This window comes from Hyla sarda, chromosome 1, assembly GCF_029499605.1.
Source record: "Hyla sarda isolate aHylSar1 chromosome 1, aHylSar1.hap1, whole genome shotgun sequence".
Taxonomy (NCBI): Eukaryota; Metazoa; Chordata; class Amphibia; order Anura; family Hylidae; genus Hyla; species Hyla sarda.
The window spans coordinates 147,436,865-147,452,587 of NC_079189.1; the positions used below are offsets into that span (position 1 = coordinate 147,436,865).

The 15,723-nt window shown below is 47.2% G+C and overlaps 1 protein-coding gene across 3 annotated transcripts in view; it reads right to left on the reverse strand.

The window, feature by feature from the left end:
- The window catches only part of ARHGAP10 (Rho GTPase activating protein 10), a 280,920-nt gene that overhangs the window by 229,702 nt on the left and 35,495 nt on the right, over window positions 1-15,723 (reverse strand). The window lies entirely within an intron of this gene.

Below are 15,723 nucleotides of genomic sequence, written 5' to 3' on the forward strand. Positions count from 1 at the left end.
TGTACACCTACCTACCAAGAGGTTCATCTAAACACCCCCACCAATGAGCTACACAAATCTGTAGCGAATCCGACTAGAGAAAAGAGGCTGCTTGTAAATACTTCCAAAATCCTAATTACATTGTGATTCCATGTGATATGTGAATAATATGCATCTCAGCCATATTTCAGCTGTTCTGTGGATAAACAGCCCCCCAAAAAAACGCAGTGTAAAAATAAAAAATACTCATATTTAAAATGTACATGACAACAATAATGAATAAATGCTGGAGAGAGGGGCGAAGATGTCTAGGGGTGGAGTACCCCTTTAAGCCTTGTATAAAGCCATAGTACGGCTGTATCCGAGTCTGTCTCATCTAATAGATGCTGAGTTTTCTAAATGTGACTAATTCACTAATGGCAAACATTACATTGAGCTCTGCCACCAAGGTTTTCACATACCCTGATCTGAATGATCTGTAAGAACTTCACGTCATCTTTAACCTTAACGGCTCAATACTCAATTTTTTATGTGAGATTGGGTGGCATGAGATATTAAATACTGGACGTTATATGCTAAAGTCTTCTGTGGAGTTTTTCAATGAAATGAGCTAATTTGCCAAGAATATGTTCTCCAGCACAGCGGACAATCACAGTTGTATTTCGACCACCACACATGTACACAAACAGTGCCCAATCTGTGAATTGGCATGAGCCATTCACTCCAATGGGGACGGGCTGCAATACAAGTTACAACCCATGGATAAATGCTGTAAAAAAACAAAAAACGAAGAAAGAAAAAGCTGATTGTTTCTTTAATAAACAAAAGTTCTATAAATAAATAAATAAATAAAACTTCTACTGACAAATAAAAATAAATGACAATACCCATTATTCTTGGGATCATGTGGGTTTGTAGAAGTTATGGGAAGAGTTATTGTCATCAATACAGTACACCTATTGTGCCCCTGATAGACACGCTTGGCCAAACTTCAAATCACGTAGCTTCAGACTATGGAGTGGCCACATAGGAATCGACTCCAGGCTGTAACACAAGATGAATGCTTTTACTGACATGGAAAAACTATTATGAAAAAAAGAGGAATAAAGAAAGGACAACTTACTATGGTCTACGAGTTTCATTTATTAAAATGATTAAAAAATTATTTTTAAAAATAAAATAAAAAAAACACTGCATAATTTATTCATTATACACTCCATTGTTGCAACTGTCATGCCATGAATATTATTAGCTATCATGGTTCAGTAAACTAAGAAACTTTGTCTAACATTAATAAGTTACTGAAAATACCAGCAGAACTACTCTCGTCATCGCTGAAATGTAGCTTTGTGCTGGCTGAGACGTGGCAGAGTTTGCCTGTCTTTCACCATTGCTGTCTAAGGTTATGTTCACACTTGTAATGTACCTTATGTGATGCATGAGCATACTGAGTCTACGATTAAGCACCTGACAAAACGCGTCAGCGTTCCCATCTGTATTGTGACTCCTTGCCAAGCATTAATAAATCAAGTTTTATATGCACATCTCGTGCCGGACATTCTTAGTTTGGATTTGTATGGTGAAGCCGGGGCAGGACCGGCGGGTCAGATAGCACAGGTGTGCATTGGCGGTTGTAAGTGGATGAGCGGACAACACAGCTTTTGTCCAAGAATACTAACGTGCAGGTTTAACTCAATGGGCTGACCACGGTCTACTTTGGACTATGTTCACGCCACTTCCTAGTGTATACTGTTGGTTTGTGTTGACTCCAATGCGCCATCAACCTGGCACAAGTGTGAACAAAGCCTAAGACATATACAATATCATTAAATGTCCCCATACAAAGCATCAAGCGAACCATGACCTGAACATTTAGGCTGGGTTCACACGACTGAATGTTTGCCAGAATTTTGCTTGGAAATTCTAATGCAGCAGCCTCCCGTTGATTTCAATGGGATTTTCTGGTGCAACATCCAAATTGCAGTGCAGTCTTTAGGGAAGGCAATGCAGTCCGTGCGGTTGGTCCTAGTGCCAACTGCTGTTAGCACTGTACACCCTCAAAATCTCCAGAAAGAGATTCCGTTGCGTGAATCTGGCCTTAATGTGACAGAGCAACTGTCTGAAGGAGAAACTCTGATCAGGTTTCACAGAAACTCACAAGGCCATGACTCGTGCATACCACTAACATTTTACTATCTATACTCTTCAGATCAGTGTTGCCAAACTAGTGAGCCTCCAGCTGATGCCGGTATGCTGGGAGCTGTAGTTTTGCAACAGCTGGAGGAACTCTGGTTGAGAAACTCTGCTATAGATCATAAGGTTAAAGGGGTACTCCAGTGGAATTTTTTTCCTTTCAAATCAACTGGTGCCAGAAAGTTAAACAGATTTGTAAATTACTTCTATTAAAAAATCTTAATCCTTCCAGTACTTATCAGCTGCTGTATGCTCCACAGGAAGTTCTCTTTTTGAATAAATTTTTCTGTCTGACCACAGTGCTCTCTGCTGACACCTCTATCCGTGTCAGGAACTGTCCAGAGCAGGAGAGGTTTGCCATGGGGATTTGCTCATACTCTGGAGAGTTTCCGACATGGACAGTGGTGTCAGCAGAGAGCACTGTGGTCAGACAGAAAAGAAATTCAAAAAGAAAAGATCTTCCTCTGTAGTATACAGCAGCTAATAAGTACTGGAAGGATTAAGATTTTTTTTAAATAGAATAAGTAAAAAATCTGTTTAACTCTCTGGCACCAGTTGATTTAAAAACATTTTTTTCCACCAGAGTACCCCTTTAACAAAAGAGCTGTGCAGATGCCAGAAAGCCACACACAAGCTAGAATGTTTAAAAAGTATGAATAGTGTGACCTGCACAGTAATGTTGTCCAATAAGTGCTGACACAGTGCTGTGTACGCACCCCTGTAACAATAAAAAATTGTTATACTAAGTCAACTTATTCATAAAAAATCGGGAGAAATAACAGCAACTGTACAGCACCGAGATCCAGGAACAAATGATCCAAATTGTTATACATAACACAAATACAGTATTAACTAAAACAAACAATGTCAGTAGTGATGACAGATCCTCTTTTAGTTGTCATAAAGAGTCAACAAAACCAAACGTGAACCCTTACTGTGCATTTCATGTATGTGGCTTTGCAGGCAGAATGTAGAAGCTTTTCCTCTGAACTGATCCGACATAGGAAGACATCATATTTTCCACTGGCCCCTCCATTGTGCTCGGTTTCCTGAGCCTTGATTATATAGATCTGGCAGATGCCAGGACTGTGTTGTGCCATATTTTACCTGGCAAGGATTGAACGTTTATACAAGTAACACCACCTAAGATGTCCAATGTAACTGGATGGCGTTCTTTTGTAGGGTCAATCTGATAACAACCAATGTAAAAGAGCAGGCTTAGCACATGCAGAAGAACACAAAGAGTACCGATCATAATCTACACTCTCGCTAATCCCCCTCCTCATCTGTCCCTGACTCTAACTAACTCTAACCCTGTGCTTTATTTCATTTAAAATCCCCTATAAATACCTTTATTTTGTAGTCATCGGTAGCTCAGTTACCTGTTTGTTGTGAGGGGATGAAGTGGGCATGACCCGGCAGGCGTGACGTCATCAGATACCTGCCAGGGCCGCCTTCCGCCCTTCTTCCTGTATGTTGCGATTAGAGATGAGCGAACTTACAGTAAATTCAATTCATCACGAACTTCTCGGCTCGGCAGTTGATGGCTTTTCCTGCGTAAATTAGTTCAGCTTTCAGGTGCTCCGGTGGGCAGGAAAAGGTGGATACATCCTTAGGAAAGAGTCCCCTAGGACTGTTTCCACCTTTTCCAGCCCACGGGAGCACCTGAAAGCTGAACTAATTTATGCAGGAAAAGCCATCAACTGCCGAGCCGAGAAGTTCGTGACGAATCAAATTTACTGTAAGTTCGCTCATCTCTAGCTGCGATCCCTCTCGAGAGCACACATACAGGCTGAGCACATGGCAGGGACGGCAGCTTCTGTGTCTCCTCCTGTATGTTTGGCATGGATACATAGTATCAACATACATAGTGGAGAAACGTCTGAGGACAGAGCTGCCGTGCCCTGCAGTAATTGTTCACTAACATGGTGGGTTCTCTTAGTGTAATAGGTTATAAATATTTAGCCTGGCTGTACTGGCTGGCTATCTCCTGGAAGTGCTCCTCTCCGCTCCCGCTGCACTGAGGTTATGTGCAGCGGGATCTATATTACAGGAGGAGAAAGGGGGAGATTCAGGGGGCGGGGAAAAGTAAATTAGGTCAGTCTATTCCCCACTGCTCATCTCCGTACCCGACGGGCTCCCGGGGGGGGGGGGGGGGCTGGGGGGGGGGTTAAAGAGGAAACTAGGAATACACCGTACATTGCAGGGGAGCGGAGCATGCCGCCCACTCTCCTGTTTAATAACTTCTGATTGCAGCGGGTCTCAGAAGTGAGACCCTGTGCGATCAAACCCTCAGCCCCTGTACTACAACCCCCATCATGGAACCGAGTCTGTTCCACGATGGGGTAATAGTACAAACACTAATGTAGCCTCCCCAGCCACTGGCAGACTCCCATCATGGAAACAAGTCTGTTCCAGGAGTAGTAGTAGTCCCTCAGCACTGCAGGAGTCTGCTGATGTCACCTCTCCTGAGCATGCTCAGAAGTAATAACTGATATTATAAACCGGGTGCAAACGGATGACATAAAGGCTCATACGTTTGCCATAGAATTCAATGTTTAAATTTAACGTCCGTTATTCCACCGTTCTTTTTGACGGAAGAAAAATTTGTGCATGTGCCGTTTTTTCTTCCATCACAAATAACGTCAGTTATTCATGACAGGCTATAACGGGTCTTCAATGGGTTGTGCGCTGCCCTGAATTTCGGAGCTCCGCTCACAGCGTCCGGAAGTTCATTACTCCGAACGCTGTGTGGGGGCTTCCGTGTTCGCGGCCGCCGGGCGTGACACCACGCCAGGCCCCTCGTGACGTCACGCCCGCCCCCTCTACCAAAGTCTATGGGAAGGGGGCGTGACAGCGGTCGTGCCCCCTTCCCATAGACTTTCGTTGAGGTGGCGGGCGAGACGTCACGAGGGGCCGGGCGTGACGTTACGCCCGGAGGCCGCGAACACGGAAGCCCGCACACAGCATTCGGAGTAATGAACCTTTGGACACTGAGCGGAGCTCCGAAAGTCAGGGCAGCGCACAACCCCTTTAAAAGATGATCAAAAAATCCCATAGACTTCAATGGGATTTTGTAACAGCCGTTTAACATCCATTTTAAGGCTTTTCTAACGGAAGCTTATAACGGCTCTTTTAACGGAGCAACTTTATACTGTGAAAGGGGCCTAAGGGTCTCCTCTGTCCTCCACCCGTTACCTGTATTAAAGGGGTACTCCGGTGGAAAACACTTTTTTTTTTAAAATCAACTCAAGCCAGAAAGTTAAACAGATTTGTAAATTACTTCTATAAAAAAAATCAGCACTTATTAGCTGCTGAATACTACAGGGAAAATTATTTTCTTTTTGGAACACAGAGCTCTCGCTCTCTGCTGACATCACGAGCACAGTGCTCTCTACTGACATCTCTGTCCATTTCAAGAACTGCCCAGAGTAGGAGAAAATCCCCATAGCAAACATATGCTGCTCTGGTCAATTCTTAAAATGGACAGAGATTCAGCACTGTGTTCCAAAAAGAAAATAATTTCCTCTGTAGTATTCAGCAGCTAATAAGTACTGGAAGGATTAAGATTTTTTAATACATTTTTTACAAATCTGTTTAACTTTCTGGCACCAGTTGATTTAAAAAATAAAGTTTTCCACCGGAGTACCCCTTTAATGTCACCTGTTTGAATTTGTTATCACATAAAAGACACCTGTCCACAACCTCAAACAGTCACACTTCAAACTCCACTATGGCCAAGACCAAAGAGCTGTCGAAGGACACCAGAAATAAAATTGTAGACCTGCACCAGGCTGGGAAGACTGAATCTGCAATAGGCAAGCAGCTTTGTGTGAAGAAATCAACTGTGGGAGCAATTATTAGAAAATGGAAGACATAAAAGACCACTGAATCTCCCTAGATCTGGGGTTCCACCCAAGATCTCACCCTGGCCCGTAGTGTCAAAATGATCACAAGAATGGTGAGAAAAAAATCCCAGAAACACACAGGGGGGCCTAGTGAATGACCTGCATAGAGCTGGGACCAAAGTAACAAAGGCTACCATCAGTAACACACTATGCCGCCAGGGACTCAAATCATGGAGTGTCAGACGTGTCCCCTTTTGAAGCTTCCATCTGAAATTTGCTAGAGAGCATACGGATGATCCAGAAGAGTATTGGGATAATATCATATGGTCAGATGAAACCAAAGTAGAACTTTTTTGTAAAAACTCCACTCTTCATGTTTGGAGGAGAAAGAATGCCGAGTTGCATCCAAAGAACACCATACCTACTGTGAAGCATCAGGGTGAAAACATCATGCTTTGGGGCTGTTTTTCAGCAGAGGGACCAGGACAACTTTCCATGTAAAAGGAAAGAATGAATGGGGCCATGTATCGTGAGATTGTGAGTGAAAATCTCTTTCCATCAGCAAGAGCATTGAAGATTAAACGTGACTGGGTCTTTCAGCATGATAATGATCCCAAACACACCACCCGGGCAAAGGAGTGGCTTCGTAAGAAGCATTTCAAGGTCCTGGAGTGGCCAAGCCAGCCTCCAAATCTCAACCCCATAGGAAACCTTTGGAGGGAGTTGAAAGTCCGTGTTGCCCAGCGACAGCCACAAAACATCACTGCTCTAGAAGAGATCTGCATGGAGGTATGGGACAAAATACCAGCAACAGTGTGTGAAAACCTTGTTAAGACTTACAGAAAACGTTTAACCTCTGTCATTGCCAACAAAGGGTATCTAACAAAGTATTGTGATGAACTTTTGTTATTGACCAAATACTTATTTTCCACCATCATTTGCAAACAAAATTCTTTAGAAATCAGACAATGCGATTTTATGGATTTTTTTTTCTCATTCTGTCTTTGGTAGTTGAGGTATACCTATGATGAAAATTACAGGCCTCTCATCTTTTAAGTGGGAGAACTTGCACAATTGGGGCTGACTAAATACTTTTTTGCCCCACTGTAATGAGGTTTCTTTCATAGAACACAGAGAGATTTAAAGCAAAGACTTATCCTAGCCACTAGGGATACGTTATACACAGAGTTACTTTGGTAGCCAACAGAATTTTCTATGTAATTTTTCAAAGAAGAAGGGTATATAAAAAGGTACAGGGATGTGGAATTCCTATCACCCGATGCCCGGGACATGAAGTTCCAGGCGCCGGGCAGGTGAATTTTTGAGGCCCTTAGCCCGCGCAAGCAGGGCCGAACCTGAATGCCCCCAACAAGCACGGCAGCGCTCACAGGAGAGTATGGAGCGGGCTCCCGACTCCTGCCCGCTCCATACTCTGCATTCCCCGGCTGTTCTCAGTTGCTGGGGGCCGCCGCTAATAGCCAGCATGCCGCGGCTGGCTATTAACCCTTTAGATCGCAGCTGTCAAAGCTGACAGCAGCATCTAAAGGGACATGTGAATGCTCCCTGGTGGGCTAGTGGGGTGCATCGACCCCCCCCCCCCCCCCCCGATCGCTTGGGGGGGGGGGGGGGGGAGGTAATCCACTATAGAGGTGGCCATAGGGCTTACCTCCGTTCCCTGGTGTCCGTGGCTCTGCCACTGATAGAGCCTGGCTGGATTAGGCTCTATCAATGGATCGCAGATCACACAGATCAATGGAGTTCATGACACAGAAATCTGCAAATTTTTACATTACAGTTTTTCTGTCAGTTCCACTTCTGGTTTGGGCTAAAATATACTGACCAAAATATTGTGTGTAAACCGAGCCTAAGGGTATGCGCACACTGAGGAATATGGGCACCTTACTGACCCTTGGTAAATCCTAGAGCAAAGTATATGCGCACATTTAAATATAATATTTTTGCAACGTATATTTATATGCCTGGTGTTGGAAATCACAATGCAAGTGCAACCTTGCAATTACCACAATTTCTTATAACCTGGTATACGTGCTCATTGTGTATGTAAAGTTGCAACACAAAACAATGCAAACAGGATAAGGATACTTTGGAAAAATTAACTGTTCAATCCTACATGGGACTCCTCTCTAGGTGCTGACCTTGCTGACTAATAATACTGCACAAATATACTCACCAAAGTAACATCCACATATGTAAACACTGAATTTATCCAGTTGAACTGGCCCCATTGCATCAGCATTGAATTCAGGTGGAATATTAAAATGAATTATCTATTAGAAGCTATAAAAGTTATTTTATATGTGCACGCCCATCCCTGCTACGAGGGCTGATCTAGCAGATCGGTGCTTGTTTATTCAGCCTTTTACACGGCTATAGAATTATGTAGTCAGGGATGTACAAACAACTGCAGGATTGTTCATACTGCCCTTTACTTGATTCATTGTCAGTTGTTACACATCCCGTTTCACAGGAATCTTAAAGGAGTATTCTAGTGCAGACTATTCCTCCTCCGTTGTGCCCGGGCTGTAAAAAAGCTTCCTGCGTTCCCCGGGAGTGCTGGTACAGCTGATCGGTCCTCCGGTCCTGTCTTCTGCCTTCTTCCTGTGCACGGATCGTCACATGGTGTTCACCCCATCACCGGCTAAGGCGGGACATTGCTGTGGCCGGTGATAGGCTGAGCGCCATGTGACGATTCGTGCACAGGAAGAAGGCAGAAGACGGGACCGGAGGACTGATCAGCTGTAGCAGCGCTCCGGGGGAACGCAGGAAGGTGAGGGAGTGTTTGTTTTCTACTTTTTTACAGCCCGGGCACAACGGAGGAGGAATAGTCTGCGCTAGAATACTCCTTAAAAGCTCTCATGATTCCAGCGTTCAGCTGACGAACATACCATTGCTCATTTCTCAGCTGAACTCTGGGCATTTTACAGGGAGTAATAATCGGCCTGTTTGGTCAATAATCACACCATGTAAAAGGCCCTTAAGGGTATGATCACCTTGCGTTCCTGCCCACTTTAATTGTATCCCTCGACATCCTGCCACCCATTCACTTTATAGGCACAGTATACGTCGGCATCCCATTTTCAGCGAGATGCTGACATGTAAAAACAGGAATAGGAATGGTACCCTAACCTAATCCTACCCTGAGACTGAGCCATGGAATCTGGCCAAAAGTCCAGGCCAGACCCACAGGACAACCTGCATACAATGCAAATGAGCACTGCAACCCCATTCACATGCTTTAACACAAAAAGAAAGAAAAACACACTAGCCACTTTAGGTACACCTGTTCAATTGCTTGTTAAAACAAATAGCTAACTAGCCAATCACATGACAACTATACATTTAGGGTTGTAGGCATGGTCAAGATAACTTGCTAAAGTTCAAACCAATCATCAGAATGGGGAAGAAAAAGAATTTAGAGGGGTATTCCAGGAAAAAACTGCTGAAGCTGCTGCTGAAGTTGAGTGGTTCTTTTCTGTCTGGCAACAGTGCTCTCTGCTGACACCTCTGCTTGTCTCGGGAACTGCACAGAGTAGAAGAGGTTTGCTATAGGGATTTGCTTCTACTCTGGACAGTTCCCGAGACAGGTGTCAGAGAGCACTTAGACAGAAAAAAACAACTCAACTTCAGTGGCTCATGAATGAAAGGATTAAGATTTTTTTTTAACAGAAGTAATTTACAAATTTGTTTAACTTTCTGGAGCCAGTTGAGATATATACATATATAAGTTTTTTCCTGTCTAACCCCTTTAAGTCACTTTGAATGTGGCATGGTTGTTGGTATGCAGAATACCATCTCTGAACACACAACATGTCAATCCTTAACAGCAGATGATCACTCCGGGTATCACTCCTGTTGTTACGCCGAGCGCTCCGGGTCCCCGCTCCTCCCCGGAGCGCTCGCTTCACTCTCCCCGCGGCAGCGCCCCGGTCACGTCCTCTGACCCGGGGCGCTGCGATTCCGCTGCCAGCCGGGATGCGATTCGCGATGCGGGTAGCGCCCGCTCGCGATGCGCACCCCGGCTCCCCTACCTGACTCGCTCTCCGTCTGTTCTGTCCCGGCGCGCGCGGCCCCGCTCCCTAGGGCGCGCGCGCGCCGGGTCTCTGCGATTTAAAGGGCCACTGCGCCGCTGATTGGCGCAGTGGTTCCAATTAGTGTTTACACCTGTGCACTTCCCTATATCACCTCACTTCCCCTTCACTCCCTCGCCGGATCTTGTTGCCTTAGTGCCAGTGAAAGCGTTCCTTGTGTGTTCCTTGCCTGTGTTTCCAGACCTTCTGCCGTTGCCCCTGACTACGATCCTTGCTGCCTGCCCCGACCTTCTGCTACGTCCGACCTTGCTTTTGCCTACTCCCTTGTACCGCGCCTATCTTCAGCAGCCAGAGAGGTGAGCCGTTGCTAGTGGATACGACCTGGTCACTACCGCCGCAGCAAGACCATCCCGCTTTGCGGCGGGCTCTGGTGAAAACCAGTAGTGGCTTAGAACCGGTCCACTAGCACGGTCCACGCCAATCCCTCTCTGGCACAGAGGATCCACTACCTGCCAGCCGGCATCGTGACAGTAGATCCGGCCATGGATCCCGCTGAAGTTCCTCTGCCAGTTGTCGCTGACCTCACCACGGTGGTCGCCCAGCAGTCACAACAGATAGCGCAACAAGGCCAACAGCTGTCTCAACTGACCGTTATGCTACAACAGTTACTACCACAGCTTCAGCAGTCATCTCCTCCGCCAGCTCCTGCACCTCCTCCGCAGCGAGTGGCCGCTCCTGGGATACGCTTATCCTTGCCGGATAAATTTGATGGGGACTCTAAGTTTTGCCGTGGCTTTCTTTCCCAATGTTCCCTGCATCTGGAGATGATGTCGGACCTGTTTCCCACTGAAAGGTCTAAGGTGGCTTTCGTAGTCAGCCTTCTGTCCGGAAAAGCCCTGTCATGGGCCACACCGCTCTGGGACCGCAATGACCCCGTCACTGCCTCTGTACACTCCTTCTTCTCGGAAATCCGAAGTGTCTTTGAGGAACCTGCCCGAGCCTCTTCTGCTGAGACTGCCCTGTTGAACCTGGTCCAGGGTAATTCTTCCGTTGGCGAGTATGCCGTACAATTCCGTACTCTTGCTTCAGAATTGTCCTGGAATAATGAGGCCCTCTGCGCGACCTTCAAAAAAGGCCTATCCAGCAACATTAAAGATGTTCTGGCCGCACGAGAAATTCCTGCTAATCTACATGAACTTATTCACCTAGCCACTCGCATTGACATGCGTTTTTCCGAAAGGCGTCAGGAACTCCGCCAAGATATGGACTCTGTTCGCACGAGGCGTTTCTCCTCCTCGGCTCCTCTCTCCTCTGGTCCCCTGCAATCTGTTCCTGTGCCTCCCGCCGTGGAGGCTATGCAGGTCGACCGGTCTCGCCTGACACCTCAAGAGAGGACACGACGCCGTATGGAGAACCTCTGCCTGTACTGTGCTAGTACCGAACACTTCCTGAGAGATTGTCCTATCCGTCCTCCCCGCCTGGAAAGACGTACGCTGACTCCGCACAAAAGTGAGACAGTCCTTGATGTCTACTCTGCTTCTCCACGTCTTACTGTGCCTGTGCGGATGTCTGCCTCTGCCTTCTCCTTCTCTACAGTGGCCTTCTTGGACTCTGGATCTGCAGGAAATTTTATTTTGGCCTCTCTCGTCAACAGGTTCAACATTCCGGTGACCAGTCTCGCCAGACCCCTCTACATCAATTGTGTAAATAATGAAAGATTGGACTGTACCATACGTTTCCGCACGGAGCCCCTTCTTATGAGCATCGGATCTCATCATGAGAGGATTGAACTTTTGGTCCTCCCCAATTGCACCTCGGAAATTCTCCTTGGACTTCCCTGGCTTCAACTTCATTCCCCTACCCTGGATTGGTCCACTGGGGAGATCAAGAGTTGGGGGTCCTCTTGTTCCAAGAACTGTCTAAAACCGGTCCCCAGTAACCCTTGCCGTAACTCTGTGGTTCCTCCAGTAACCGGTCTCCCTAAGGCCTATATGGACTTCGCGGATGTTTTCTGCAAAAAACAAGCTGAGACTCTACCTCCTCACAGGCCTTATGATTGCCCTATCGACCTCCTCCCGGGCACTACTCCACCCCGGGGCAGAATTTATCCTCTCTCTGCCCCAGAGACTCTTGCCATGTCCGAATACGTCCAGGAGAATCTAAAAAAGGGCTTTATCCGTAAATCCTCCTCTCCTGCCGGAGCCGGATTTTTCTTTGTGTCCAAAAAAGATGGCTCCTTACGTCCTTGCATTGACTACCGCGGTCTTAATAAAATCACGGTTAAGAACCGCTACCCCTTACCCCTCATCTCTGAACTCTTTGATCGCCTCCAAGGTGCCCACATCTTCACTAAATTGGACTTAAGAGGCGCCTATAACCTCATTCGCATCAGAGAGGGGGACGAGTGGAAAACGGCATTTAACACCAGAGATGGACACTTTGAGTATCTGGTCATGCCCTTTGGACTGTGCAACGCCCCTGCCGTCTTCCAAGACTTTGTCAATGAAATTTTTCGTGATCTGTTATACTCCTGTGTTGTTGTATATCTGGACGATATCCTAATTTTTTCTGCCAATCTAGAAGAACACCGCCAGCATGTCCGTATGGTTCTTCAGAGACTTCGTGACAACCAACTCTATGCCAAAATTGAGAAATGTCTGTTTGAATGCCAATCTCTTCCTTTTCTAGGATATTTGGTCTCTGGCCAGGGACTACAGATGGATCCAGACAAACTCTCTGCCGTCTTAGATTGGCCACGCCCCTCCGGACTCCGTGCTATCCAACGCTTTTTGGGGTTCGCCAATTATTACAGGCAATTTATTCCACATTTTTCTACCATTGTGGCTCCTATCGTGGCTTTAACCAAAAAAAATGCTGATCCCAAGTCCTGGCCTCCTCAAGCAGAAGACGCCTTTAAACGACTCAAGTCTGCCTTTTCTTCGGCTCCCGTCCTCTCCAGACCTGACCCTTCCAAACCCTTCCTATTGGAGGTTGATGCCTCCTCAGTGGGAGCTGGAGCTGTTCTTCTACAAAAAATTCTTCCGGGCATGCTGTCACTTGTGGTTTTTTCTCTAGGACCTTCTCTCCAGCGGAGAGGAACTACTCCATCGGGGATCGAGAGCTTCTAGCCATTAAATTAGCACTTGAGGAATGGAGGCATCTGCTGGAGGGATCAAGTTCTCCTGTTATTATCTACACCGACCACAAGAACCTCTCCTACCTCCAGTCTGCCCAACGGCTGAATCCTCGCCAGGCCCGGTGGTCTCTGTTCTTTGCCCGATTTAATTTTGAGATTCACTTTCGTCCTGCCGATAAGAACATTAGGGCCGATGCTCTCTCTCGTTCCTCGGATGCCTCAGAAGTTGAACTCTCTCCGCAACACATCATTCCACCTGACTGCCTGATCTCCACTTCTCCTGCCTCCATCAGGCAGACTCCTCCAGGAAAGACCTTTGTTTCTCCTCGCCAACGCCTCGGAATCCTCAAATGGGGTCACTCCTCCCATCTCGCAGGTCATGCGGGTATCAAGAAATCTGTGCAACTCATCTCCCGCTTCTATTGGTGGCCGACTCTGGAGACGGATGTTGTGGACTTTGTGCGAGCCTGCACTATCTGTGCCCGGGATAAGACTCCTCGCCAGAAGCCCGCTGGTTTTCTTCATCCTCTGCCTGTCCCCGAACAGCCTTGGTCTCTGATTGGTATGGATTTTATTACTGATTTACCCCCTTCCCGTGGCAACACTGTTATTTGGGTGGTCGTTGATCGATTTTCCAAAATGGCACATTTCATCCCTCTTCCTGGTCTTCCTTCTGCGCCTCAGTTGGCTAAACAATTTTTTGTACACATTTTTCGTCTTCACGGGTTGCCTACGCAGATTGTCTCGGATAGAGGCGTCCAATTCGTGTCTAAATTCTGGAGGGCTCTCTGTAAACAACTCAAGATTAAATTAAATTTTTCTTCTGCATATCATCCCCAGTCCAATGGACAAGTAGAAAGGATTAACCAGATCTTGGGTGATTATTTGCGACATTTTGTTTCCTCCCGCCAGGATGACTGGGCAGATCTCCTCCCATGGGCCGAATTCTCGTATAACTTCAGGGTCTCTGAGTCTTCCTCCAAATCCCCATTTTTCGTGGTGTACGGCCGTCACCCTCTTCCCCCCCTCCCTACTCCCTTGCCCTCTGGTCTGCCCGCTGTGGATGAAATTTCTCGTGACCTTTCCATCATATGGAGAGAGACCCAAAATTCTCTCTTACAGGCTTCATCACGCATGAAGAAGTTCGCGGATAAAAAAAGAAGAGCTCCCCCCGTTTTTTCCCCTGGAGACAAGGTATGGCTCTCCGCTAAATATGTCCGCTTCCGTGTCCCTAGCTACAAGTTGGGACCACGCTATCTTGGTCCTTTCAAAATTTTGTGTCAAATTAATCCTGTCTCTTATAAACTTCTTCTTCCTCCCTCTCTCCGTATCCCTAATGCCTTTCACGTCTCTCTTCTCAAACCACTCATCCTCAACCGTTTTTCTCCCAAATCTGTTCCTCCCACTCCTGTTTCCGGCTCCTCGGACATCTTCTCGGTCAAAGAAATTTTAGCTGCCAAAAAGGTCAGAGGGAGAAATTTTTTTTTAGTGGACTGGGAGGGTTGTGGTCCTGAAGAGAGATCCTGGGAACCTGAGGACAACATCCTAGACAAAAGTCTGCTCCTCAGGCTCTAAGAAGAGGGGGAGACCCAAGGGGGGGGTACTGTTACGCCGAGCGCTCCGGGTCCCCGCTCCTCCCCGGAGCGCTCGCTTCACTCTCCCCGCGGCAGCGCCCCGGTCACGTCCTCTGACCCGGGGCGCTGCGATTCCGCTGCCAGCCGGGATGCGATTCGCGATGCGGGTAGCGCCCGCTCGCGATGCGCACCCCGGCTCCCCTACCTGACTCGCTCTCCGTCTGTTCTGTCCCGGCGCGCGCGGCCCCGCTCCCTAGGGCGCGCGCGCGCCGGGTCTCTGCGATTTAAAGGGCCACTGCGCCGCTGATTGGCGCAGTGGTTCCAATTAGTGTTTACACCTGTGCACTTCCCTATATCACCTCACTTCCCCTTCACTCCCTCGCCGGATCTTGTTGCCTTAGTGCCAGTGAAAGCGTTCCTTGTGTGTTCCTTGCCTGTGTTTCCAGACCTTCTGCCGTTGCCCCTGACTACGATCCTTGCTGCCTGCCCCGACCTTCTGCTACGTCCGACCTTGCTTTTGCCTACTCCCTTGTACCGCGCCTATCTTCAGCAGCCAGAGAGGTGAGCCGTTGCTAGTGGATACGACCTGGTCACTACCGCCGCAGCAAGACCATCCCGCTTTGTGGCGGGCTCTGGTGAAAACCAGTAGTGGCTTAGAACCGGTCCACTAGCACGGTCCACGCCAATCCCTCTCTGGCACAGAGGATCCACTACCTGCCAGCCGGCATCGTGACACCTGTCAGCTAAGAACAGGAAACAGACTTCAATTTACATAGCACACATACAGCATTTTGTGTAGGTTTTAATAATAAATCCGTATGGTTGCATCCAAAGAATGAACCTTGTCATTATTTGAGCACACTTTATTCTGCAGTCTTAACAGGGTAGAAGAATTATATATATATCTATATCTCATTTGACATCACATCCAACAATTTTTTAAG